Genomic DNA, 25,023 nt, shown 5'->3' with positions numbered 1-25,023 from the left:
TTCGCGTGCAGGTCCTCGGTGGATTATTGCATCGCAGGATCATCGGAGGTGGTTGGCGGCTTGGTGAAGCCTTCACCCAGCAGTGGATTGACCTGAGCTCGCGATAACGATGACTTCAATACAAATAAATTTCTGCACTGTACAACACGGCTACGGTATATCTTTACGTGAGTTTTATGCGATGTATATAAAAAAAATCCACTTGTCAACATCCCGTGCAGGGCAAGTACACATCAATCTCACCACTCATGTTAGGTGTGGTCGGCAAATGAACTCAAGTCACATGGTTCACGATCGCAGTGTGCTCAATCGCTGTGCCACCGCTACCCCCAAGCTTTCTTATACAGCGCACTAAATACCTATTTTATTTTCCTCCTTCCCCGAGCACAATGGTGTGGCTGTTGTGTGTATTTTTCTGCAAGCCGCGCGGGTATTGATTATACGGGGGCTACAGTTTCAAGCCGTGCCCCTTCGCTGCGACAGCAACATCCCAACTATGGGAAGGCGACACTCTCACAGGTCACTTGTGTGGCCGTGCCTGTGTAAAGAGCACTCTCGGGTTAGCAGGCAGTAACCGCCCCCCCCTCTGCCCCCCCCCCCCCCCACATTGACGGTAATGGAACAAAAAAATTGTACCCCACCGCACGCACAAAGCCCGATGGTTCTCACCGCACTCTCCGTGTACGCACAAGCAAATGTAACAGCCCAACGGACCATATCGCTGAGGATATGCCCGGTCCTCCAAAGAGCTCAGAAGCCTCAAGCGGGTCTGAGATAGGCTGGTGCTTGGACAGGTAGGTGAGCACCGTGCACACACAGGTTGTCAGAGGGCCCTGGGGGGCAAGCTGTTGAGAAGTGGCAGGCAGTGCAGCAAAAATCCATTATTGTGTCGTGTGGTCCAGATATCTTGTGAACCCCAATTCATTGACCCCTAAAAAAAATTCCCCTTTGTTTTTTTTAAATAAACACAACATCTGGACCGCCCTGTACCAACCCGCACTGCCCAGCTGATGGGGAGTACTGCGGGGCAAAATAACCACCATGAACCACACACGGCATGGACAGGCCCTCGTCAAGCAGTGGCTTGACAGAAGCAGTGGCTGCACACACAAATATGCATTCTACGTTTACAGAAGAAGAAAAGAAAAACCACCCGTTACCCGTGATCAAATATTTAAGTGTGCTCCGACAAATATTCCACATTTAGAACCCCGGCCGGCCTGTGTGTGCTCCCATGGGAATCATTTCGGCCGGGAGAGCAACGGCCTTTGAAATGAACACCATAACGGCTTCGTCTGTAGCCACATTCATCACAGCCTCAAGTCCTCAAACCCGATCAGCTGTATTTCACAAAAATTGCAAGGAACGTTTGTGATTACTGTACAGTACAATATTGCAGAGATGCTACAGTGTTTGTTAATGCGTATTGCGTGGGAATTTCAACCCGATTCCAGTCTTCGATTGCACGGTAGTTGAAACACGTGGGGCAAGATTTTCAAATCCCACCCCCCAAATGCCTCTGTCCACCCAGCAAGTTTCAGCGTGTACACCACGGTCAATCGATCAGCAGCAGATCGCGTAAGCTGGGTAAAGTGTGGGTAAGCCAACTCTTTTCCGACACGTCCTGGTCATCGTGGAAGAGTAGACCAAATACCTTCGAGAATTCACTCAAGCGGAGGTCTCAGCAATTGCAGCAGCGTCGTTACAGTGTTCCCTCGTTATTCGCGAGGGGCACGTTCCGGAGATGCTTGTGAATTGCAAATTTCACAGTTATTGATATTGGCCTACGAAAAAAATGTAATACACAAATAAGTTATTAAATACATGAAAATTATCACACGACATCTCTTTATCGCATTACTTTCTCTCTCATCACTTTCTCTCGAGATGCAGTTGTGTAGAGTTCCAGATGCGATGCGCGGATAGCCAAACTCGAGGGAATGCTGTATTAATTAGTTACGGTAATTTACAGAGACGCCGTTCAGAACGCCGCCACCACATGCCTGACGAAATGTGGTGGCCTCGCTACATAATCGCAGGTGACAGCAAACTGCAGGTTATATCATAACTCTATCTCATCACTTGATCTCATGACTTTCTCTATCTCTCTCTCGATGAAGTCGTGTAGAGAGTTCCAGGTGCGATTTGCAGATAGCCAAAATCGCGAATAGCAAGCTCGTCAATAAAGGGGGAATACTGCATTAATTAGTTATAGAAATTTACAAAGACGCCATTCAGACCACCGCCACCACCACCACATGACTAAATGCGGGACTCGCGTCAGCCACACCGTCATCGCAGGTGCGAGAAAACAAACGTCAGGGGTGCATGGAATTTCGGGTCTTAAATTACATCGAATTGAGCCATGTGTACAAACACAATGCCCCGTGGTTCGCTTAGTTTACGCGGAGAAAATTCTCCGGTAATAAACAGGCCTGGGATTCACTTCGAGACGAGAGCTCAGCTGCACTTTGTCTTAACCTCGACAAAAAGACCCTTTGCTTGTTAGTTCTAGCCGCACACGTGGACGTTACATTTTGGGTTAGATAACCCCTCCCAAAAAAAAAGCCTGTATTGTGGATGATATTGGTCGCGAAGGCCTACGTGTGGAATTGGAAACTCGTTTGCGGAGAATCGCTTTTTATTATTACACGCTTTCTATTAACTCACTCTGTTGTTGTTGTCGTATCCTCAAATCTTGTAACTCAGTTTGAACCCACTTCCCAATGTGGTATCGACTGCAAACTTGGTATACTTATGTCATACTGATGATAATACTATATTCTATCTTTAAAAATGACAAATCTTATTTAAACAATCCTTTTACACGCTTTCTATTAACTCACTCTGTTGTTGTTGTCGTATCCTCAAATCTTGTAACTCAATTTTAACCCACTTCCCAATGTAGTATCGACTGCAAACGTGGTATACTTATGTCATACTGATGACAATACTATATTCTATCATAAAAATAAATTTTTAAACCATCTTTTTTCTATGTTATGTTTCGGGCTTGGGTCTAATTGTCCACGCTCAACTGACGTTGGCTGTAAATGACCAAGGTCCCTTACGTTATTGAAAGCTTCGGGGCCACATCCTAGAGTCGTGGAGTTCTCCCATTACTAGTAGGGTACATTTCATTAAAGCGTGTTTTAAAAGAAGTATTTTTAAAATATTACTTATTCTGTGTTTAGTTTGTTGCCCTTCCCCCGCCGCCGTCGCCACAACCTCCGATGAGCACCGGTTGGCTACGTACGGCGCGAAAGAAGTTCAACTTACATACTTACACAAATACGAATGGGCCACAGGCTCAAGCCAGAAACAGGGTCCCCCCTCCATGCCTGGACGTACACCACTGGTGCTTTTTGACATTTTCCCTGCATTAGGTCACCGGCCAATTTTAAACGTGTGAAATCGTTGCTGTTGGTGTTGTGCAATGTCCAAATCTCATCCACGGCATCTCCCTTCCCTGCCAGGACCTCTGATGGACGTGCTACGAAGAAGGTTCCATGAAAGCCAAAAACGTCACCTTGTGTTTTCACATTTGCTCTTTTATTAATTCACAAACAAAAATAAATAAATGCAGCACGGCTAAAAAAAAATATTTTACCACGGCTGCTGATCACGGGCACAAAGCAAGCTTATATAACAAGTAGAAAGAACCAAAAATATGAATCCCTGCAGTCACGAAAAGCTTGATATCGAAACTTATATAACAACTTTGGCGAAGCTCAAGGAGAGGTTGCTTGTGACTCGCCAATGTACAGGGCGGTCCAGATGTCTTGTGACCCCCATTTTTTTCTCTATGTATTTAATATTCTTGCGCATGTCAATGCGGGCGTGAAAATAGAAACGGATAAGCCAAGTAGCAAAAAAACATGCAAGGGGTCAATTAATTGTGGGGGTTGGGGGGCAGGTCACAAGACATCTGGACCACCCTGTACTGTATGCATGGTGAACTTATTTCGCAGTCCTCAACATTGGTGGAGGAATTGATGAGTTGAAGTGCATCGGAACACAGTAACCATGGGAGCAAGCGGAGCAGGAATATAATTAAATAACAATACATCTACATAAACAAATGCATTCAACGTACTGTATACTCTAAAAATAAGCAACTGCGTTCTTGTAGGGGTGTCCTAAGATCAGCCACCACTTGCAATGTCTATGCATGTTGAACTTCTTTCGCACCGTACGTAGCCAACCGTGATAATCTGAAGTGCGTGGGAAAGAGAACAAACTAAACACAAAAAGCAGTTGTCAAGAAAATGAGTTTTCATCATCTCCCTGTGCAGGCTTAAACACAACACTAAACATGTCTCCTGCTTCCCTTACTACAATTAACCACACCATCTCTCTCTCTCTCTCATACGTTAACAACCCCAATTTACCACTGTCTAAAGTACAACGTATGGACTGCACCTATAATGTTACAGGAATTACTTTCAACTAAATCTTGACTGAAAGTTTTCGTGACTGCAGGAATTCATTCATATTCTTGGGTCTTTCGGTAAAGTCACGTAGATAAGTTCAAAGAAAATAGCAAAAAATAACTAAAACTTTTTTTTTGGAACCTATCTACGTGACTTTACCGAAAGACCCAAGAATACACTTTTAACTATAATTTTTTTTTATATCACAGCTAATGTGTTTGAGCATGGATCAAGCATCGGTCAGGCTTTGGATCCTTAAAAATCGGTCAATTCCCGTTCAATCGTTAAAAATACCGTCTCATACCTGTCAACTCCTTATCAGCAGTGCCCTACCTTATTCCAGACTAATTCAGACCTTATTGGTCACCCCGTGCCCTTATAAATCTCAACGTTCATCCTACAAAGTCCCATCACAAGGGAGAAACACAAATTAGATGAAAACTATATTTTTTCTAAATGTGCCTGTATTGAAACGGCTGTACGCCATATGGACCTGAAAACTCAATTTCCCTGTACAAGAATATGGGGTAAACCGTGTGGATTGGCAGCTTTTACTCTTTGGTTCTTTCGGTAAAGTCACATAGAAAGAAAATAAATGTAATAGTTTTTTTTTATTTAAATAAAATAAACTATTAAATTTATTTTCTTTCTACGTGAAAATAAATTTAATAGTTTTTTTTTTAATAAAATAAACTATTAAATCAATTTTCTTTCTACGTGACTTTAACGAAAGAACCAAAGAGTAATTCCTCAAGTCACAAAAGCTCCAAATCCAGCTATGCAATTCCCCATGAGCTGCTGCTTCTTCTTATGGATTAAAGGCCGAGGTCACGCGCCACACCTTCGTGGCACACAAGGCAAAGGAAACCCCGGGAATTATATATACCACGTGCCAACGTTCACCCAACGTCACGGGCATGTCAGGTGAGCGGGCCACAAAGTTCAACACTCGAATACGGCCGCGGCTTTGAAAGGTCTGTCGAAAATTGATGAGAACGTTGATGCATAACACGTATACAGGGTGGTCCAGATATCTTGTAACCCTCAATTAATTGAGCCCTAACATTTCCCACCCCCCTTCGCTTATCCATTTCTATAAGAATAAAGCTTAATTTTGAAAAAAATTAGGTTTTTAGATAAGTAAATGGGGGGGGGGGGGGTCACAAGACATCTGGACCATCCTGTGCTATGCGGCAGTACAAATCGGCTGGGATACTTTGCTGAAAGAGGGGGGGCTATTGTACTCTCATTGCCAGCCTTATGTGGGGAAAAAAAAAAACACATTAAAGCATCCTGTGAAATTCATTGCTAGCCACATTCGTTGTTTGCATTGCAGTGCCCGTGAAAGATCAGAGCCATTACCGCACACGTTACAAATTAACGAACAAAAAATAGGCCTGCCTCAGTGTGCCGCTGCCTTTTGCATGGACTGGATGTACGTTGAACTTCTTTCGCACCATACGCATCCAACCACGCTAAATCGGAGGTGCGGGGGGGGGGAACAACAAGAAACTAAGCACAAAAAGCAGTTCTAAACAAATGCGTTTTCAATCTAGATTTCAAAGTGCATAGCTCCCAGTAGCTTCCTAATAGCCTTGCCTGAGGACCGCGGTTTCTCAAGACTAAACTACAGCGCAGTGCTCGCGGAAGATAACGGCGGGCAACCTCTCCAAACAGATTCGCTGCCGCCAGTGTATACCCACGACAACAAGTTCCACCAACAAACCATCCTCTTTATTGAAATTATATCCTCCTACACGGATCAAAATGTTGCACAGCGATGACAACTAAAGCATCAGTGTGATAAAAACAAAAATCACCGACGGGGGAAATTAACCTTTGATGCATTGCCACTGAGACTCTTCTACGGTGCGACGGTTAATGAGTGGACTTTGCAATCCTAAGGTTAGATTTCATCTCATGCCCCCTGTGTTCACCCTATAATTGGGTACACCGCAGTTATACAACGAGGACGTCCAGAACAACAACTCATTCGATATCCAAACATCAGCAATTCGTGGCTTTCACATTCCACGAAGACACTGCTTTCACCAACACATCAACCGCATCAGAACATCAACAGCATGCCGATGCGCAACATCCCCTAACGTGAACGGTAAATTAAAAACACGAGGCACGGAGCGATTGTGGCCACGCAACCCAAACGATGGTGCCACATTGTGAGTAAACCACTTGAATCTGCGCTCCTTCAACGGAGGAGGAATAGCAAAACGACATCGCCTCTCTCCTGAAGCCCTCTCGTGGCTCGCACGCCTCGGCATTGACATTACGCTTCCTCGACACACTGCCGTACTCAAGAACAGAATATAACTTGAAGGACAGGTGACGTGTGGTGGGGTAAAGTGTGAGTACGTCCACCCTTTTCCAGCACCTTCGGTCATCATGGAAGAGTAGGCCAAAATGTCACTCTAGAGCAGCGTTCTTCACCAAGCCTCCCCTTCACAGGGCCGTCGCGCTAAAATCGGGCTGCTGTTAGCGGAGATTGTGTTTCCCCACCTCCTCCGTCCGGCGATCGACGTTTCGTGCCGGGCTCGCGTTGAGATGTTATTTTTTTTTAAACGTAAAGAGGTCAAGGAAGAGGCACGCGTTCCGTACGTGCGCATACAGATTAGCCGATCGTTGTGTATTCATGTCCCTTCCCTGACACTTCTTGACTCGAGTGAGGCTGGAAACTTTCACCGATGTGACAAAAACCACTGACGGAAGTCCAAACACGGGTTTCCCACACGTGCAGTTGCAACACCGATTCATCGATCTATCAATTTAACTCCATTATTACGCTCACAGTGCGTCCCAATTGTTCGTCCTATTTACGATTTTGTGGAAATGATATGCTTAATGTTACACGCCTAGGCTCGTGGGGCGAGCAAAACTGTAACAATGATACAGAAAAAGAGAGAGAGAGAGAGACAAAAGCAAGGGAAACATTTTAACAACAACAAAAAATTATTTCGTTAATCAAATTGCTTTCTATATCATGGCACTTCAAATTTCCGAGGCCGGGTTTGGGGGGGGAGGGGATGGTTATTACTCAGCATGCAGCCGTATGAAGACAGGACAGTGAATACGCCCCAACAGCTCAATACATTTAAATGATCGAATTTAACGGACCGCCCACCACCACCACCACCCCTTCGTCGGAGGAATGCGTCTGTAATGAATGCAAGTCACCAAGGTGACCAGCGCAATACCAATATCCGGCTTCTTACCGGCTGCAGAGCCTCAGCCATCCGCTTGACAGCTAACACAGCCCCATCAGTGAGTGTGTCTCATTCCCAACACCCCACCCCCCACCACCATGGTACGGCTCGGGTCTCACACCACTGGCAGTGCAGACACAACACACATCCATATCGTTCACCCCCCCCCCCACCGCCCATGTGATTATCATTTGTGCAGCAACAAATGCATTCTGGCTACGGCCTCCCAAAGTATTACGGGAGGTGGTTTTGTGTCCACCGCCAACACTTAAGAGCGGCGGTGATCCTCATGGATTTCCAATGGATTTCCAAAAAGCGAGCTGCTATTTTTTTCTCTGGAACGAAACAAATCCGGGCGGGCCAGGCGTGGCTTAGCCCGCTGATTGATTTATACTGCCCACTCGCTCTTTCACCTTCTGAGTGGCTCTGGATGACGAATAATTATCCAGCACACGCGCGTTGGCCCTAAATACGTTCGGCCGCTAATCCGCGCACAGCCAAACTCTTTGTGGCAGGCCCATGACGAGGCATGGTAAGCCACTTTGAAACACTGGCAAGTGGGCTTTCATCAGCATGTAAACAATCCATGGGCAGATCCAAAAGCCTTTCACTTGCCGCACGGCGAGACTCCCGACGGATGGAACGCTTCTGAGTAATTGGCATTTTCTAAAATACACTCTCAGCCTGTTCCCTGCTATCTGCAAGTCCTTCACATAGAAGCGGCGGATAGGTTTGATCGACAATTGATGATATCCGCTGGACGGATACAACTGGATGATGCATGCGAGTAGGCGTACCCGTGGGGCAGTTATTGAAGGTGGACTGAGATAGAAATTAAGAAATACAGAAGTGGATAAGAGCAGGTTTTTCAGTGCTGTTATAAAACTGAACGTAATAATAACACAAAGGTGCATGCTTGAAATTGCACTTTAAGAAAAAAGAACATGTGGATCAGGAAACACACGCAGAAAGTAAAATTACAACTATTTAAATTTTACCATATAAGGCCGACTGAGGTATAAAGCGCTTTTTCAGAAGTGACCTGGCCACAAATGATCGCGAAACGAAGTGGCTCATCATGTGGAATCTTACATGAGACCAATACTCGAAACGCATGATTCTAAACGTGGAGGGAATAACAGGACGATCCGGACAAAAATCCACACGACCACGGGGAGAGCATGCAAACTCCAAATATACAGGCGTCAGGGTAGGGATCGAACCCACAAACTCGTGCATACCAGGCGAGATAGTTCACATCTCCCCACCGAGATGTTCAAGTGGGCTTGGGCAGGACACGTCACTTCGAGGGGATGAAGGCCGGTGGTCACGACTATTGACGGAGTGGCGACCAAATGAGGGCGACGCACCCAAGAGGACATCCGCTGCTTAGGTGAGAACGATAAAACCATCTCGTGTGCAGGAGCTCGACGAACTGTGAGGGATGGCGACACTCTGGGGAGGCCTTCGTCCAGTATTGGATCGGTGATGACTAATGATGATGATGATGTTCATTTGCAGACATTCCTTGAGGCAAATTTGTATTCGAAGATGTAACTGGACTGTTGAACACGTAGGCTTTCACGACCAGTATTATTCATAATAAAGGTTTTTGGGTTAGATCGCGTTATTATAAATGTGTCGCAACCCTCCACCACCCGACACGGCCAATCAGTAAAAAATGAGTCACGTTCACTACTTTAGCCCACCGGTGTGTTGAAGAGTGAATCCACAACATTTACAGTTTTTGAGTACTGTGACGTTTCGCTGGTAATTACATCCAGCATCTTCGGGCGATTTCTGGCAATGCTGGGTGTCATTACCAGCGAAACGTCGTATTCAAATTCTAAATGTTGTGGATTCACTCTTCAAACACACCTGTGGGCTGAAGAAGTAACTAATTGGCGTTTTGTTAACCTGACACATTTTTTTACTGATTGGCCATGTCGGGTGGTGGAGGGTTGAAACACATTTGTAATAACGCGATCTAACACAAAAACCTTTATTATGAATGATGTAACTGGACTGCCAGTGCAAAAGCAAACACGAGAAAGAATGGCATGTAATATAACACTGCTGAAATTTAAGTGCAACAAAAATTTTTACACTATAAAAATAAACACCGTATTGAATTACGCAGAGACCTGTGAGATTCGCCTACAGCAGTTGATGTCATTATACCCTGCGAGTCAGAGCGAACAATCGCGTGTTACAAAAACTAACTCTCAGATTTGTCACAACAACCTTGCAGAAGCATGGGGATGTTTCAAACTTCGGTTTAACGAACGTTTGAAGCGGTTTCCTTTTTCTCTCTCTCTCTTGGCACGAGTTTCTATATTTGTCAAACTGAAGGGAATTGGCTTCGGCGCGTTCTGGTAAATTCCACCGGCAAAGCCTGTTGATAACGGTGACATTTTCGTATCTGTGCAATGCTGACATATCACAAAATTGTATTGCCCATGTGGTTTGGTTTTTTGTATCCCATCATGGTGGAATACGTGCGTTTGATCGCCCACAAATGTACTGCATGGAGACAAACTAAAAAGGTCAACGGGCCATCGAAGATCATGTTGCTGATTCCGCCAAACTTAAAACACTTCTCTCTTTCTGCCAGATCCTCAAGTTGTTGCAAAGTTGACACCCAACCCTCCTCAAAACCAATCCCTTGTCCTCGTCTTCGAAGGTGGGGGAACATCGCCAGTAAAAGTAGCCTGTTGATAATTAGAATTAACGAAGAGCCCTTGGGCACCCCTTCACCAACCCGCACTGACCAGCGTGGAGAAGTATAGTCAAACAACCCCCACGTCCGGTGCGGCATGGAAGAGGCCTTCATCCAGCAGTGGATTGACAAAGGGCTGTAAATTATTATTATTACACTGGTCAACAAAAAAAACATTTTTTTCTGGCCTGAACTTTTGCAGCTGTTTTAGACTAATTTCTGGGTGCTGATTCCAAATCTGATCTCAGATTTGCTCTATCACATCTCATTTTATGACATCACAACAGAGTTGGTTGCTCACTGGGTAACCACAGCAACACCAAAAGTATTCAGTCTCCTGTCGTACTAAAGACATCGCAAAAGATCAGTGGATTGATTGGTAACCATAGCAAAATGAAAGGTATTGGGGATGAATAACCACATGTCTAGCAAATTATTGTACTATATTAGGAAAAAATAGTTTTGCTGGCTGGCTGGCTGACTGGCGCACGGATGTCATCCACTTCCCACGGCGCTGAGCAAGGTTCGTGCCTCGCACTGACGTGAACGCCTCCCGCACTCGACCCCACTCTCCGCCTTGGCCATGTAAACCGCGCAAACGCACGGGCAGTGGGAGTATTCCTTGAAAACCTTTCCACCTGTTTGAAAAATCACGACGGGTTCAATACACACGGCGTTGCGTATTGTGCCTGACCTCTGCAGCTACCGGAGGTTAAAAGGCATCGTGCCGGACGGGTGATAATGAGGCTGGCGTTACTTGTCAACGACCTACGATCCTCGCAGCTGGACAAACGCTCTCCCGCCGGCGACGTTTAGTCCCCAGAGATCGGGTGGGCAGGCGGGCGAGAAACAGAATGTGCGCGATTGTAAAACGCAGCGTCGGGTGAAAATGAGCGCCGATTGATGCTGCTGCTGCTGGTGGCGGTGGTGGTGAGTTCTGGCCTTCATAGGTGCTCGCTAAAAGCACTTGCCCCGACCGTTAAGGCTATACGGGGGGGGGGGAGCTTTGTCTTTGGTGGCGGTGATGCTGCCACGTCCATCCGTGCGGCCCCTGCCGTTAATGCGCCACTTAAAAGCGATGGGTGGATGTGCGTTTTTAGAAATGAGAGGTGGGGGGGTGGGTGGGAAAAAAACACGCAATTAAAGAGTTTTCGGATTGCCACATTTTCTGATTGCGTACTTTCGGGCGGGTATCTTCGGGTTTGTGGGGGAGAGTAAATTTGCGCTCGCGAACGTGCTCGGAGGGATCTCGGCTCTCACAATTGCGCGTCAAGATAGAGAGTGGCCATTGTGCACGCATGAAAACAAAGGCGTGTTCCGACAAGCTGAGCCACAATAAAAAAAACGCCGACTATAACGCGCGGCGGCGATCCGATCCCCTGCCCCAACCACTACCAAACGGCCACAACAGCAGTTTTTGACTGCGTCGATGATGGCATCGCGTTTGAAACGCTAATTACGAGAGAGAAAAATACGCACACACGCGCGCGCACGCACCCCCGATTGAATTGTGAGCGCAACTTTAAAAGAAAAACGCAGTGCGCATCCGAAACCGTGGAACGAGTTGCGATTATTCGTTCGTCTGCGAGTTGAAAGAAATACTTTGAAGGCGACGGAGGAGCGGTAACAACAACATGGGGATCTTTTTTGAACATACATGAGCAGTAGCAACGACGGTTCAAAGGGTTTCGACTGCATGGCAATGTTGGGTCCCTGACACTGCACGTTTACTGGCCTGGTAGTACCTGCCCTTGCGGTTTTAAAAGCAAATAAATACAGCGAAAAAAAACCTCACCAATTTAGCAGGGTGGGTAACGGTTGTGCACGACTGAAACACTGGAACGGGTTGCAAATGCTCGTCATGCGAGTCAATTTTAATCAAGAATCGCAGAGATGCCAGATAACGTACCGTACGGTACTTGAAAACATCCATCACCCCAACGGAACTAGGACTCGCAATGCAGCTTGCGTCTCTTAATAATAAAACACTCTCACCACCTCGCCGGGGACACATTAAAAACATAAAGCAAAGAATCATAGTGAGCCTCTACGGGCCTCTCCTTAGAACGGAATGCTCCTAGAATTATTAATCTTAACACATACAATGCTGGGGGCAATAAATAGCGGAAAGAGCGAATACAATTTACATTAAACCACCATGCATCCTTGCTACTGGTGCACACAGGCAAATCTTTTATTTATATCATAAATAACCAATAAACTTCGGCACTACTGGCACATCACAGAGGGAGCTCTGAGCATGCAAACCACGGGGTGAAAATTTGTTAAAATGTGTTCCACATTCCAGCAGCAAGAAGAGGTGAAAGCGATCGGCGCTGCTTGCTTGGGTGTGAGATTATTGTGCAAAGGTTTTTCCCATTGAACTCCTCCCAAAAAATACATAACATACATCAACATCCACCAATAACCATGTCTCTACTCTGTAAGATTTTATTTTTTTACCAGATGTTTACTGAGCTGTATAGGTATTTTTCAGAAGCGACCAGGCCACAAATGATAGTTCAACAAAGTGGCTTATCATCACGTGGAAATGTATTGCAGCCAAATACTCAAATACATGTTTTTAAATGTGGAGGGGAAAAATGGAGAAAAATCCACGCAACCACGGGGAGAAAATGCAAACTCCAAATATACAGGCGTTTGGGGTCGAGGTTCAACCCACTAGTTCCTGTATACCAGGCAAGATAGTTAACATCTCACCACAAAGATATGAGGTAAAAGTGCAGCCCTGCAATTACTTGCTTTTGCAACTTTTGATGGGAAGGGCCTCCATTCGAGTGCGCTCTTAAAGAGCCGCTGCTTCGAGTGTTTGGCCTATTCTTCGACGCTGGCCAGATGTCTAAGGAAGTGGTGAGAATACCCGCACTCTTAGCGAGGCTAAGATACTTTCACTCATGGAGAAACATTGTTTGCGGGCCGTTTCAAAGTGGTCCACCTCGTGTGGCTGTAGGCCTGTATGAAATGAAGTTGTGGGTCACATCCGGCCCATGGGTTTGTAGGTTCCACACCCCTGCCCCAACACAAAGAAAGAACAAAATCCATAGCATAGACAGAACACAGTCCCTTCTAGCTTTTTATGCTCATGTAAGATTCATGATTAGCCTCATTCATCGCCTCACTGGTACTTGAAGGGCTTCTGGTATATGACCACACAGGAAAACCACAGGCATATTTTCTCTAGCTTGTTAGAACTCAACATGTCTGGCTTCAAACCCATTAGTCATGGCCACGTTGAGGAATCTGGTGCCTAGAACATGGGCAAACTACACTTACTGCGTTATAATGTAAGGGGTTTTGGCAATTTCACAGAACGGAAATAAACGCTCGCAAATAAACGCTCGCAAGTTTTCAGCAACACTGTGAATGCAAGAATGGTAGGGCGTAGGAGCAGACTGAAAACGACCGTGACTGCGGTATATTATTTGTGATTTGCATCGGTTTACAGTACAGTAAATCATACTCCTTAATAATTTTACACTTCTTATTTTGCATGGTGGGATGTTGATCAGCACAATTCACATGTTGTTCAAGTCAAGCTTGGTGAGTGAGCCAGTGGATAGCCGCTGGCGTAGCCTTACGTATATCTGAATTCTGGCAGCAAATGATCGAAGCAGGCAGTAGTGTACATACAATCCACGGTTTGAGAAAATAATCACATGGAGATTCACAGACTTCCATAGACACCCATAGACTCGCATAGAGACCCATAGACTTCCAGAGACCCATAGACTCCAATGAGACCCGTAGCCTTCCATAGAGACCCATAAGACTTGCAAAGAGACCGGTAGCCTTTCACAGAGACCCACAGACTGACTCAAAGACCCAAAGACTTAAAATACAGGAACGAGCAGTGGTGTTACCATGTTGCCCACGGTTTGAGATCGGTAGCCGCAGTTGCACTGTGGGCTATGTGAAATGAGTGTGGAGCCAAACACCCATTCAGGATATCGTCAAAACATCCAAGAGCAGGACCCGATTACACACCTTAGCATACAACTATAAAGCCAGTGCGTTAATTATACAACTTTACTGTCCAACACATTTTTTTCTAACCTACACTTATCCAAACCGATAATAGGCACGAGTGTTCAAGTTTGTCTGGCCAAAGGGAACAGAATCAAACAGTCTGACGACCTCGCGACCCTCTGCACCGTGACACTGAGGCTAAGTAACCCCATCCGCATTCACAAAAGTGCTCCTTGGGGTAATGCGATATGCAGCAGGCGGATAGTTGGTGTGTGTGTGTGGGGGGGGCTGCCCACGCCGACGACAGGAGAAGGCTTGCCGCTTTGCTGCAAGGCTGTGCGGTGCTGAGCCAGTAGATCGAATACCTCCCGAGCCGGCGATGGGGCAGCTGTCACACAAAGCGAGATCAATAATTCAACTCGCAAACCCACGATCCCTTCTTCCCCGCTTACAAAAAAAGAGAGGCCCTCGCTTGTTTGCCTGTCGAGCGCTAGGGAAACACCATGCATGCTGCTCAGATGTCCAAAAAAAATTAATATAATTTAAAAAAAACACAGCGCCATCATTACATTGCTCCGTTCGTTAATAATATGTTTGAAGCATGCAGTGTCCGGGCCGTAATTAAAGTGTTACCCCCGTTACCATGCGTGCGCTTCCCTGTCAAGTGACAATTGGAAAATAATTGCATTGCCCAGAATAGATTGCACAGCACTTACCTACCCGTGACATAGAATACACACTCTGAATAGTGGCATAGAATACCCACTGTGAATAACAACATAGGCACGTAAACGTGTGTATATATGTGTGTACCTTAAGGCTGCATTCACTGGTTGGTGGGATGTTAAAACCAAACACAAATGGAGCGAATAGCTTGCCGTGCGCATTGATGAGCCGATGCTGTGGCCTAGCCATGCCGGTAAATGGCACATTCACGGGCAATTCATAGTCCCCTTATTTTCTTAATTCAAGGCTCAGCTGTGCCTCCAGCTTCAAATGAGTGAGCCAGTGGTGGAAATTCCACATTCCCATGGTGAGCGACGGTTCATGTAAAGGACACGTGGGGCTAATTGCACGACAAGCGGCGCTGCCTCAACAGATGTTGCTCATTTTTTCATTCAGTACGGTACTCTAAAGACCTTACAGTACAGTAAGTACAGTAAGTACAGTAAGGCCTATGACCAATTCAACTGAGCTGGATTGAGCCTGGAAAGTGCAGCGATGGGAAACCACCATGTACGATGCGTTGCATTGATGTACTGCTGTATGTACTTCTATGCTCCCTGCCGTACTTCACTATGACCAGCATAGTGAAGTATGGTCAACATAAGCCCCACGATGCACATGGGTGTGACAAGGACTTCATCCAGCAGTAGATAGTACAGTACTTTTGGGAAGAACAAACTTATGCAATGCAAATTTAAATGTTCTGTAAAGTACATGTCAAACGCATCTTCTCATTGAATGGCAAGCAGAGCTCACGTTATGCCAGCTCATGCAAGCACGTGCCTATTATGTTTCACGTTGCAGGGTGACCAGGCAATTTGTAACATGGGCACAGCTCCATGGGAGCAAAACGACCATTGGAAGACGAGGCAACGACGACTGGACATGGGACGCACAATTCCGGCTGCAAGTGTCCCACCTCTGGGGTCACTGCTGAGTGTGAGTCGGTCGCACGTGCTCAAATTTGTTTCACGATGACCTTCTTGGTTCTTTCGGTAAAGTCACGTAGAATGGAAATAATAAAATAATAAAAATAAAACATAATAAAATACTTACATTTCGATTTAAAGCTTTCGTGACTGCAGGGATTCATCTTCTTGGTTCTTTCGGTAAAGTCACGTAAAATGGAAATAATAAAATAATAAAAATAAAACAAAATAAAATCATTCTCACGACGTTTCGGCCACAACACAAGCGTCAGACTCTGTCTTCTCGACAGACCTGTTCTCCACCTGAGGACGGCTGCTTGCATTGTGGCCGAAACCGTCGTGAGAATTATTTTATTATGTTTTATTTTTATTATTTTATTATTTCCATTCTACGTGACTTTACCGAAAGAACCAAGAAGATGAATCCCTGCAGTCACGAAAGCTTTAAATCGAAATTCACGATGACCGTCGACAAGAGGGCCCAACAATGTCGTCCTTCAGGAACTGCTGATGGGAATTGTTTTTGGTTCTGCACGATGCACACAAAGGCCGGGTGCTTTTTTACGGTCCGCACTTTCTGTGTTTCGTTTGAAACAATTGTGTGCTGCTAGCAATTGCACCGCGCAGCGCACACAGCCAGCTGCGCTGAACTTCAGTGCGGCTGGCAAACACTGATGCATACCTGTCAACCCCTTATCAGTGGCCTACCTTGTTACAGACCAATTCAGAACGTATTGGTTACCCCGTGCCCCTTATACATCTCAACGTTCATCCTACAAAGTCCAATCACAAGGGAGAAACGCAAACAAATAGACACAACACATGTTTTGCCCGTATTGAAACGGCTGTACGCCGTGTAGACCTGAAAACAACTCAACTTCCCTGTACAAGAATTCGGGCAAACCGTATGGGTTGACAGGTATGCTGATGCCATCATATCATGTGAAAGGTGACGGATTGCCAAGGCATTGAGAGAAGCGAGCACATCCTGTCTGAACCCAGTCGTTTTAGGTCAGCCCCCCGCTTGCCAGTGCTCGTTTTCGCCCGTTATCAAAAATAGAAACTGCAACTTAAGATTTGAGAATGCAGGCGCACACAAGACGGCAGCGGCACTGTGCCAGGCAGCAGGAATCCGGGTTGATTATGCACGGTCATACATAACAGGCAATTGTGGATGACCAATTTGAATTCTTGAAGTGTTCCGTAAGGGACATAAAAGATGACACGTGGGACACAGCCAAGTGTTGTGCTTATTGAAACAAAAATCCTTAAATCACAATTTGGGAATCCCCCTCCTGCTCCTTACTCCCAAGTATTACAGCCCTGAGGTTAGTGGTTTTACTGATAAGAGCAGCACGCTCAATCTGAAGTCCTACATCACTCTTAAGTCTCGAGGTACACGCTTGCAGCAAGTACGATCACTGTCATCATCAGTGAACCAAGTAAGTTGCCACCAGTTGAGCTTGACGTTAAGGTCGGGAGATCACAGGGAAAGCCCGCAACGAGAACAAATATGTGTTCCGTTACTTAAAATGTTTTGTCTACATCCAGGGAAGCCTCACTTGGGTTCCCAGACTGCAGTTTTTCAGAAGGGCCCTGCAATGAGATGCCTGGCCCAATGCCTTTAATGAGTGCGAGTACAAATACTCTACACTAACAAAGTATACTGCAGGTATTGCTATAAAACAATAATTGACAGTACATTGTCAACCCAGTGCTGGATGACGTCCTCCCCTAGCCCTTTAGGTTATGGGGGTTGTTTTGACCATACTTCACCACGCTGGTCAGCACGCACATGTTTGATGCAGGGGGTGGGTTGAGTTCAGACACCATTCCCCTTTGTTGTTTGCCGTGGCTGGAAATACAACTAAGGCGACAGGCCTGCAAATGGCAGCACGCTAACCACTGCGCCACCGCTCCACCAAAGGTGGATACACGGACGATGAGGTCCACCCTAAACAAGGGACGGGTCACGAAAATTATTTGATCATACTCTTTGGTTTTGAAAGCTTCAAATCTAGAATATCTGATCATACTTTGTCCAGCTGGTCATCGGCAATTTGTGCGGCGGTGGAGAGGCAACAGATGTGAAAGCATTCTATGTATGTATGTTGAACTTCTTTCGCACCATACGTCACCAACCGTGCTAATCGGAGGTGCGGGGGAAAGTAGAACACTTTCAGCAAATATTTTCGCTGAAAGTGTTGCTGCACTTGCCCATACAAAGGTTTGCTTCAAAGTAGCCTTCGCAGCAGCCTATAACAAACCTGGCATGAACCTTCATCAGGCATTCAAGCACTTATACCCAGGCTCAAGCCTGCTTGGCTTCTTAAATCTGACGAGACCGGGCACTGCCCATGTCACTTAGCCAGAGAGGCAAACACAAACGGGATTTGCATGTTCGCATTGGCCTTGTTGGCTTGTATTATCTAAATCCGTCGAATCTCCTGACACCACAACACTATGCTTAGCAGACTTGTTACAACTGCTGTGTTGCCAAGACATCACCCCCCCGCCTCCACCACTCTTCACCCTATGGAAAGTGTAAGATGTCTACCCTTACCAGGGCTGTTCCAAGTTCATCGTCTTAAAGAAGGGCCCCAACAAACAGAAAACTGTCTTCTTCTTGGTTCTTTCGGTAAAGTCACGTAGAATGGAAATAATAAAATAAAAATCAAACATAATATTAGAATGGAAAGAATAAAATAATAAAAAATAAAGCATTCAGTAATGTTTTATTTTTATTAATTTATTATTTTTTACTTTCATTATTTTATTATTTTCATTCTACGTGACTTTACCGAAAGACTCAAGAAGATGAATCCCTGCAGTCACAAAAGCTTTAAATCGAAAAGAAAACTGTCTCTTCATGTTCGGCCACTTTCGTCAATCCACTGCTGGATGAGGAGCAGCCTCCACCCCCCTTCTCCACACATTTGCGAATGGTTGGTGAAAGACAACAACGCCAGCCTATTACGTGGGAAGCATAGGAGTACAGTACAACATGACAACAACGTTCGCTCAGTGCAAGTCGCTCTTGCTGCCCACGTCATCACTAAAGCAACAACGTCAGAGTACAGCACCAGCAGCAGCAGCAGCAGCCTATACTACCTGTTATGCACGATATCCAAACCAGCACAAAATACAAAGATCCCCCGTATAGCCTTAACAGACTGTTTGGGTCAAGTGCTGTTAGCAAGCACCACACACAAACACGGTGCAGGCTAAATCTCGACTCAAAGCTTTCGTGACTGCAGGAATTCATATTCTTTGGGTTTGTCGGAAAAGTCGAAGAAACGTCGTAGTTTGTTGTTATTCTCTTTGAACCATCTACGTGACTTTACCGACAAGACCCGAAGAATACAACGTTCGCTTAGCTTCGAGATGAACTAACGATCATCATGTTGTATCATTGGCAACGTTTTATCTATATATAACATACACACAGCTGTAAAAGTAGTACCCGTGAACAGATGATCATGCCGAAGCCAGCAACGGACGCTATGTTACGTAACATTGTAACAATACAGTAGTTATTGTTAGAAATAACAATAATACAGTGGTAACGATTTACCAATAACACGATTGCTAAGCACACAGCCCACCCCCCCCCCGTTAGGCCCAAAACGTTAAACGGCCAGGAACAAACGGCACCTTATCAAAGGTGACCTCTTATCTTGTTAAAAAAAAAACATGTAACAAGCCAAGAGGTCACGCGTGCATTCAATTGAGCCATGATATCAGAGTTTATTTCAAAAGCGACGAAGGGGGATGATTACAAAGTCATCGTAACAATGATATCGTGACAATTTCAATGGTCCCAGGCAGACAAGACAGCGGACACATCCGAGACGGAGACGGAGCGATTACTCGAATTAATACCGTCGTTGTTAAAGATAATTGTCCTTATTTTGTTTAGTTTTATTGCGGTTGTTTTGCAAAGGCCTTCGTCCAGCGGTGGATTGATCATGGCCCAAGACGTTAGCAAGTTAAATGCCCCCACCACCATCACCGTGTGTACATAACGACCACCCATCCACTGTGGCAGTGTAACAACAACAAAGACAGAGCCCCCCACCACCACCACCCTCCGTGTAGCCTGTCACAGACTGTGGGGGGCAAGTGCTGTTAGCGAGAAAGCATCACCACGCCCGGCCGCCTTTGTCTTCCCCGTGGCGATGTGTTTACGCACCGCATCAAGTACTCATTTGAGGCCGAGTCGACCTACGGGTGGTGGGGGTTCTGATCATCGTCACCGGTGTTGTACGGTGATCGAAAACCCGGCTCATGGGTTCGTAGCGCAGCGTGGCGCTGACCACGACACAAACACAGAGCGTGGTGGTGGGGGGGCAGGTGCTGTTAGCGAGCACCTATTGAGGCCGCCTTTGTCTCCCCAGCGCTGCGACACGTCCCAGAAATAAATAAGAAATATATTTAAACAACAAAGCGGTTCGGATTAAATCGATCGCGCCATACCGATTGACGATGACGGCGGCAGCAGCAGCGGCCGTGACCACGAATCGAACCGTCACCCGCCCGCTTCTGTGGCGCAGTGCGCTAACCGCACCGCCACCGCTCCATGTCCCCCACCCCCAACCCCCCCGCGCATGTTACACAAAAGACAAAGATCCCCCGTGTAGCCTTAACAGACTGTAGGGGCAAGTGCTGTTAGCGAGCACCTACGAAGGCCGGCACGGCACACGAAGGGGGTGGGTGGCCAACACCACGCCCGGCCGCCTTTGTCTCCCTAACGACGATGTTTACACATCGCACCGGGTACTCATTTGAGGCTGAGTCGACATAGGGGAGGCCCAGGACCGATTCAGATAACACCGGTGTTGGCCGTGAGCGGGAATCGAACCCGGGTCGCCAGGTTCGTAGCGCAGCGTAGCGCTAACCGCTGCACCACCGCTCCCCACACGCGCACACGCGCAGACACGACGAGCCACACGGCACCCCACAGATCGTTCCCGAAAACAACGTCGATCGTGGTGTACACTCCGACTTACCCGGGGGGGGGCAGGGCAGGGGTGGTTGGGGGGGGGGTGTGCGTCGCTCCGTGATCGCCAATTCGCGAAGATAAAGCGAGAGTCGGTCGGGAAGAGATCAACGGAAAAGCGCGCAGCGCGTGAAAATGTAGAAGCGCATCTGACTGCGCTCTGCTTAACCACCCAAAGCGGCGACCACCCCCACGACCACCACCACGACCCCCCACAGCAGCGCACGCGTTCCAAGTGCTCTGGGGGGGACGGGGGGGGGGTTGGGCCACGCCAGCGAGCGCGTGCGTCGTGACATCACAATGCGCGTGCGTCACGACGCACGTGCGGCGTGACGTCTCGACGCACGTGGGGGGTGGGGTGGGGTTGGGTGCCCAGAGAAACATCAATAACGTGGCATTGTTAAAATTCACTCAAGTGTTCGGATCGAACGATTTGTTCGCTCGCGGGGCAATGCATTGTAAGAGGTTCAAGGTTCGAGCATCGAATGTTAAATGTTTACCTTGCGGGGAATGCAGCGGCCTCTAGTGGATGGAGCGGTCGTCTAGGTTATTTGTTTGAAGCAGATTGTAATTTTTACTGGTAGGAACCACCTGGTTCCACCAGCCCACAGGGGATTATTGTGTCCGTCCGTCCGTCGTGAATCCAAAAATGGGAGGGGTGGGGCTGGGTGGAGAGGGGAGGGTGGGGAGGGTGGGGCTGGGTGGGGAGGGGAGGGGGAGGGTGGGGCTGGGTGGGGAGGGTGGGGAGGGGCTGGGTGGGAAGGGTGGGGCTAGGTGGGGGGTGGGAGAGGTGGGGCTGGGTGGTGCCCTTATAAAACTCAACGTTTAACCTACTCACGCCGGCTTGTGTCCGCCCTCACAGTCGGCCATATTTGCGGAACACACCACGCCGCCGTTGACCCTGGCCATTGACCGAGCAACCCAACGTTCCTACCAGCTCCCTCCGCAGGAATGTGTTTTATACTGGAGGATTCCGATGAACTATAAAGCTCTTTTTCACAGATGTCCAGTAGATGTATTGTTTGCTGTTGTCACTTTCTGACCCGCCCCTACTGAACTGGACGTCTGTAAAAAAAATAGCTTTATAGCTAATCGGATTAAATCAGTATAAATACATATTCTGATTCTGAGGTGAGAACTCAAGAGACCAAGATAGTCCCATTGGGAAGGGTGACCTGGATCACCTACCTGGGTTACACTTTGTAAATGTGGAATAAAAAAACTAATGGCAATCACTTGGACATGGCCAATTTCAACAGTGGATAGATCATGACTTACGATGATGACGTGTGCATGGGATACTCTCAACAACACTTGCAGCCAGGAGCAACTGTACGTGCAAAATAAGAATCGATGCTTGAAGTGTGTCCTCAAATTATGTCAAGTCACAGCATCGCTCTCGGCGCTGAGATTTGGTGAACCAATTCATGCTGTCCCCTTGTGCTGTATTATGTACTTCAGTTGCATGGCTTTCCATGGCAAATGGAAAAATCCGACTGGATCTTTAATGGAAATAGACAAGCAAGTATAAATCACAAATTCCGCCTGATTTTAATTCATAAAATGCATTTGATTAAAATTTTGATTTAAAGCTTTCGTGACTGCAGGGATTCATATTCTTGGTTCTTTCGGTAAAGTCACGTAGAAGGGAAATAATAAAATAATATAAATATAAAACAATAAAAATTATCACCACGTTTCGACTGCAACGCAAGCAATCATCATCAGGTGTGTTTTATATTTAAATTATTTTATTATTTCCTTCTACGTGACTTTACCGAAAGAACCAAGAGCATTTGATTCAGTGGAGGCTGTTGTGGCTACGTAAGCTCTTACCCTAAGCCAAATATATGGAAATGATCATAACTATTTTGTGGAAATGTAAATACAATTTACAAACACAGACTACATTGAGACTGTAACAGAAAGCGGAATACCAATCGTGAAATCAAGCAGTATACCAGTGCATGCTACTAGATTGAATTCATGGACCACAAAATATCAACAAAGTAAATGTAAACCGTAATTATGCTTCTAGATTTGAAGCTTTCGTGACTGAAAGTATTCATATTCTTAGGTTTTTTCGGTAAAGTCACGTAGGTAAAACCTTAAAATTAATTTTACTTTTATTAATTTTAATGTTTTACCTACGTGACTTTACCGAAAAAACCTAAGAATACGTAATTATGCTGAGAGAGACTTGTACTGTTAAGGGCACACATTCTAACCAAGAGAATCATGTACGAGAAAGGTGGCAGATGGCCAAGACAAGTGATAAAATGACAGCCAAAACAGAGAAGCCATCCGCGAGGATGCTGCCTTCTGCAGAAACATGGAGCGATGTGCACGATTGAGCGAATGCAATTCCACTTGAAGACAGTTAGAGGAGCACGTGGATTAGAGAACGTACACACGTTGGTGCCATCGTGTTAACTGTTAAGAAGATAAAGTTTGGATAGAACGCGTCACTAAAAATATATATAAACTATTAAATTATTATTAAAAGGGATTAAGGCCGGTGTTTGAGTTGAACCATCCGGCCATCCTCCGATGCGCTTCTGCGGCCGTCTGGAACGCTCTTCCCTCCGATATTAGGATGCCACTGAAGCTATGCACTTTAAAATCCAGATTGAAAACTCATTTCTTTAGAACTACTATTTTTGGCTACGTACGGTGCGAGAGAAGTTGAACGTACAGTACATACATAACGACAGAGTGGCAGTCAAAGGAAGGAATGCATCTGAGAGGATGCTCACAGCAGAGGTGGAGCAATTAGATTATTAGCTCATGTTGGATGAATTGTTGCACCTTAAGACTCTGGGTGTTGGACGCCTTAAGGGGGGGGGGGCCTTCATCTGGGCAGCCGATATATAATGGCTGATTACTGTGAGCATTTGCTAAGAATTGGATATTATGTGTTGCCAATGACTCTTCAAGAAAACAAAAGCGGGAATTAGAAATCCGCCTGGTATACAGGAGGGCGTGGGTTCAATCCCGACCATGACGCCTGCGCTCTGTTGTGGTGGGTTTTTTTTCTCTGGGTACTCCGGTTTTAACATCCACGTTTAGAATCAACGTCACGCGTTTCGAGTATTTGGCCGCTATAAATTTCCACGTGATGATAAGACACTTCGTTGAGTTTTCATTTGTGGCCAGGTCGCTTCTGATAAAAGAGCTACTACATAGCTCTGTGTGTGCCTTACCTGGTAAAATTAAACATAAAATTGTAAACAAATGTGCCTACAGCGCCATCGTGTGTTCGCAATGTCAAAGTTTCACTGCATGGAACTCCAATCACTGAGAATACCAGTCCATTGTTTTAAACCGGTAATTCTCATAAGTGAGGACCTAAGTTCGCAGTTGTTGTGTTTGCAAGTAATATAGACCCCCGGTCATAGTAAGGTATAATTGTGAAATAATGTGGAGGGAAAAACTGGAGGACCCGGAGAAAAATCCACGAGACCACGGGGAGAGAGACACGCAAACTCCAGACAGCAGGCGTCAGGGTCGGGATCGAACCCACGACCTCCTGTATACAAGGCGAGGTAGTTAACATCTCATAGCCACCGTGATGATGAGAGAGAGACACGCAAACTCCAAATATACAGCAGGCGTCAGGGTCGAACCCATGACCTCCTGGGTACCAGGCGAGGTAGTTAACATCTCATAGCCACCGTGATGATGATGATGAGAGAGAGACACGCAAACTCCAAATATACAGCAGCAGGCGTTAGGGTCGGAATCGAACCCACGACGAGGTAGTTAACATCTCACCACGGTGACATCCATCGCTCCTGCACCACCACCGCCTTGCAGATAAAGTGGTTTCTCAATCGGTATTGCTTATCGATTATGCTGATTGATTGTAATGGTTGTGAATGATCGATTTCATGATTCTAGCGGCGCTAATTGGTCAGCAGAGGGCAGTGTAGCAACATTGGATGAATTTTACTCTGGTCCCAACGTCTGCGCTGTCTTGCAGTGCTGATTGAATATCTGACCGCATTAC

The 25,023-nt window shown here is 46.2% G+C and overlaps 1 protein-coding gene across 3 annotated transcripts in view; it reads right to left on the bottom strand.

Annotated features, from left to right (window-relative positions):
* Positions 1-20,577, bottom strand: part of LOC144722722 (uncharacterized) — a 79,158-nt gene extending 58,581 nt beyond the window's left edge. For all 3 annotated transcript variants that reach the window (XM_078601071.1, XM_078601074.1, XM_078601073.1), the window contains exon 1: positions 20,492-20,577. The gene's annotated coding sequence lies outside the window, so the exon portion shown is untranslated. The remainder of the gene's footprint in view (positions 1-20,491) is intronic.
* Positions 20,578-25,023: the final 4,446 nt, after the last annotated feature.

Source organism: Lampetra planeri, chromosome 15 (genome assembly GCF_965212315.1).
Source record: "Lampetra planeri chromosome 15, kcLamPlan1.2.h2, whole genome shotgun sequence".
Taxonomy (NCBI): Eukaryota; Metazoa; Chordata; class Hyperoartia; order Petromyzontiformes; family Petromyzontidae; genus Lampetra; species Lampetra planeri.
Note: the sequence above shows the minus strand (reverse complement) of the source record. Positions and strands in the feature narration are given on the sequence as shown.